This window comes from Aedes aegypti, chromosome 1, assembly GCF_002204515.2.
Source record: "Aedes aegypti strain LVP_AGWG chromosome 1, AaegL5.0 Primary Assembly, whole genome shotgun sequence".
Taxonomy (NCBI): domain Eukaryota; kingdom Metazoa; phylum Arthropoda; class Insecta; order Diptera; family Culicidae; genus Aedes; species Aedes aegypti.
This window is the reverse complement of record NC_035107.1, coordinates 131,367,418-131,372,436: the sequence shown is the minus strand read 5'-3', so window position 1 is coordinate 131,372,436 and position 5,019 is coordinate 131,367,418.

Sequence of the window (5,019 nt, the reverse complement as noted above, 5' to 3'; positions counted from 1 at the left end):
AGTTGCTTTTATACGGGGAACTAATACAGAGGGACACCGACTAACTCTAGTCGTACTCTCTCAGATATGGGGCTCTCCAATTCCTGGCTTGGGCGACGCAGCTGGTATGTCTCTCTGTGCGATCGATGGCGATGCAGTGGTGGCACGGACCATAGAAATTAAAATGCGCGGCAAACAGCGATCAACAGGTGTTGCGGCGACGAAGCGGTTCAGCAGTGGTTTGGCCTGGTATGGTTCATAACCGCAGCAAAGCAAGTCACTACCACTAAACAGATCGGTTCGGTATGCTGCACAAGGAAATCTTAATCAATGTTATAAGGGAAGTTCTATGGCCGCCATAATAAAACTGGTTCACAAATTGTTTTATTATTTTACTACGCATAGTTTTTAAAGGTTACATACAGATTTATTTCGGTAATTCATATGGGGGGTAGCAAATGACTTAGCAGATTGATATGAATTCTTATAACATTAGTGGAGCACTTTAGGGAATATAGCTGAAATATTCTGATAAAATCATGAATTATTTGGTTTGATCTATCAGTTGTTTAATTTCAAATCAATAAACCATTCAAACGTATAAAATCACGATTTCTTTGAAAATTCTCTGCAAAAATCCCTGCATCATTACAGTGGGATTCCGTTTTAGGCAACAAAGTCGAAATTTTAATTTGCCAAAATCAACCCATTTTTAATTTTATTTTTCAACTATTGGTTAAAATAAATCTTATGATTTCGGAACTACGAAGCGGTGCACTGTCCATAACAGCAAAACAGTCACATTCGACATTTTTGACAAAATAGAGTTAATACCATGGAGAGTCATCAAATGATAAATACTTTCGATCAACTTACTGAAATCCGTGAGATTGTTCTGGAAAATTCGAAATAAATACCAAGTTGTTTTGTCACATTGGTAGTTATAACCGCATAACAGTCACATTGAGATTATAAATGAGTCTCGTAATGTGACAGTAATGAAATTTCTATCAGAATTATTTTCTGGCAATTCACCTAGTATGCGATATGAGTTGCTCAAAATATCAATCTTAAATAAGCATTTGAGATTTCCTGGTAATTTTTAGAAATTTTAGTTTCCTCCCATATTGCCATAAAATGCGCACTTAGTATTCCATTTACTCAATGCCTACTTTTGTTGAATGTTACAAATATGCAGTTATGGGCAGTGCACTTCAAAGCCGATTTCCGTTGGGTTGGACAATACAATGAATCTATAGCCCCGTGATGTTAACTGTGAAATACATTCCATATATGTTCGTATCGCTTAAATGGCTGCAATGATTTTTATGCACACTATTAGTATGTATTTGCCATGTAAAATTAATAATCGCACAAGTGACCATTATGCATTAACTGCACATTTCTTTAACGATGTGTAAAAATATGAAAGAACAAAAATGAATCGGTTACTGTATTTTTACAAGAACGTATTTACAAAACATACTCTTGGTTATACGAAACTGAATGAGTTTTTTAATCATTTGAACTTCAAAAATCAGCTTATCTTCAAGGCCCTCGCGTAAAATTTTATAAAATACGGTAAGTAAAGCATCTTATAACGAATTGACTGCAGTCAAAAGGGCAAACATAAACAACTAAATATGGGCCGTTTTTTCGTATAATACACAAATAAGCTTTTTATATTTCTTATTCGAAATGAGTTTTCATTGGATTAAGAAGTTGAACTTAAATTATGTTATAAACCTACATTATAAAATCATCGGAAATCTATAGGATCCTACTATGAAACCGCAAGAACTACAGGAGCTCAAAATACCAGTTATACCACTAATATTTTCAAAATACCACTAAAATCCACAGTGTCCCGCTAGGAATTCACAGAATGAGGAAATCTTTAGAGTTTATTATGAATTATATTTTGCTCAGCATCCCCAATAACCATTTATACATTCTCAGGATCTCACAAGAACCTCCCAGTGTCGGCTAGGAATGTCCAGACATCCTCAAAAATCCTTTGAAAGATCTGTCATGCCCCAAGGATTGTTCAGGGTGCAGCTCGGAAACTCATAGATCAAGCTCGTGAGGAACATTTTGATTTTTTAATGGGACCCGCATCTTTGGTTGAAAATCTTGTATAAAATGTAGGATTGTCTCTTTAAAAATGTCTAACAAATAGGGAACATTGCTCTAATAAATTTTTAAACTGTTAAAATAATAATAAAAATACTCCCAATCGTATGCATCGCACGTTTCAATGATATTACTAGGAATAGTGTGCAGCTTGCACCATATTGGCATTTGTCATAGGGGCGATGGTAAATGGCGCATTGGAATTCCAGAAAATAATATAAAATATAATGAAACATGCACACTAGGGTGGTTCGCATTTTGAAAAAGTTTGAAAATCCTATCTCTCATATCTTTCTTACCATCCTTACCATAAAAAGTGTTCTGTGAAATTTTCAGCTTTCTTGGTGGTGATTTAGAGGTGGCCCAAAAACAAAGTAGGTTTATATGAAAAAAAAAACTATGGAATAATATCAAAAAATGTTTCAAACACATTAGTACTGAAATGCAAGTACAAATTTATCAGCCCATAATAAAAACTCATTCTTAAAACCATACTAAAGAAATTTGCTGATGAGAGCAATTCAACCCACTATCCTTTGGATATTCATGAGTTTGTTTGCTATTATTTAGCTCAATATGGAATTATAGCCCTGCAAATATGTACAAAAATTCTAAACAAAATTAGCTTGAAAGAGATTTGTTTCTTGAGCAACATCCTTTATTAAAATGGGAAGCATGAGTTTTTACGATGGGATGATAAATTTGTACTTACATTTCAGTGCTAACATGTTTGGAACATTTTCCAAAATTTCTCCATAGTCATTTCCATATGAACCTACTTTGTTTTTGGGCCATCTTTAAATCACCACCAAGAAAGCTGAAAATTTCACAGAACACTATTTTTATGGTAAGGATGGTAAGAAAGATATGGGATATGGGTCACCCTAATGCACACTGTGTATAGATTACATGACAGTGACAGTGCTTGCGCTTTGTTCAAACTAGCTGTTTCAAATCTGCAGAAAAGAGTTTGTTTTGGTGTATCACCTACTTACAGACTCAAGTAGGCTGGTCATACAATATGAATTCCTGAGAAAAATAAATGTTCGTCTCTAGTTTAAGAAGATGCTGGTTAATATTACTGACTTAATGAAACGTTGTGAATGCATGAACAATGACCATCCCGAAGAAAATAAACGAGCACGATGGCCCTTAGTAATTGGTTTGATTTTGAGAAATATCGACGAAGATAGAGCTCTGAAATGTAATCCGGTGTTGCTGATCTGTTATCCATATGACCAAAGCACTGAGATTCATTTCATCGATTTCATGCGCTTTTTGAATAGCGCCCAAACCGTTGATTTTAGTGATGTAGTTTGTTCGGAGAAGTTTCTTGGTATATTAGAGCGCATCTTCTGACGAAAAAAGTGTTGTGATCAATCCACCTAGCAGTGAGATACAAAAACTATTTTTTCAAAACATTTAGATGGACATATGGTGTCTTCGGCAAAGTTGTAGAATTGGCTATTTGAAACAACTTTGTCGAAGACATAATTTTTCTATCTCTTATACTTTTTGAGATATATGCCGTTGTATGTGAATGGCCCCTGAATATCATATTTTTAATCATAACTTTTTTCCAAGAATTTTGACATTTTTTGTGATTTCTACAAAGTTTTTTGTCATAAAAAAACATGTTTTTGCTGAACATATCATCACGCTTCCTTTTGTAGTAACAAAGTTATGTATGAATTACTCTTTTTTTCAAGGGGTAGCATAGACCCCTTTACCTGCTTTCGGCGCAAAATGGCGCAGACAACTCTTACAACTCATAAAAGTACCATATATTCCCTTTCGGCAGATGATAATAACATTTGTCTATAAGCATCTTTTCGTGTGTTCTTACTATTGAACAAACAAGCCTTATTAAAACGATGTCTACCGATAATTCCTTTACTTCAAGAGATAGAGAGGTGCGATGTTCGGCAAAAACACGCGTTTTAAGATATCCTACAACTTTGTAGAAGAAATGAAAAATGTTAAAAATTTTAGTAAAATGTTATGAACAATAATGATTTCAAACGATTTTTTTTTCCATACGACTTTATGTACATTATTTTAATAAATCGTAACTTCCTTAACATTTTATTTTTGACAATTCAATTTTCTTCAGTTCAGTCATGTTTGTTCAAATCAGTCAATCAACAACATTATAATTCAAACATTTTTATTGTTACTTCAGCACTTCGAGATAAACTCGCGTACATGGCTTATTTGACAAAATGTATACAGTTCAAGAAAATATAACGACGAAGTTGTAGCATAACTGTTTGGTCACTGCCTCTTTATTTTACCCCTTCAGATAATTTAACTATTTAAAAACGCAATTTGTAGAAGACGTAACATCACTTTTTGCAAAACAACACTGCTAATTAGTTCGTGTTTTCGATAACGTCAGTGTTTTTGATCACGAAAGTTATGGACCAATTCTGAAATCGAAAACAAAACACGGCGAAAGCGAACGACAATACTGCAAACAAACAAATAAACAAGGCAAACATGGTGAACGAAACTGAAATCTAAATGTCCACATGGATGGCGTATAGTAACAGACGATATTCAAAATAATTTCGATGACAGGCTTATTGAATTTGGCGATACTGACACTATCTAGTACGTTTTAGGTAAAACTCAATAATATTTATTTAAGAAGGAAATAGCAAAGACTATTGCTACTGCCGTTCTACGCATATTTGTCCGCAGTCCATAAGGTTTGCATAGAACATGGGACAAGTAGGCGTAGAAGGGCAATGTAGGAGGAATGTGTGGTATTCAAAGGGGTTTGAAGATTTAAGATTGAGTATATTTTTCCTCCAATTGGGATTAAAGATTGCACTTGAGGATTTCACTGGTTATTTCCTCATTGTTATTGATTTCCCAGACAACCAGAATGAACGTATAACGATA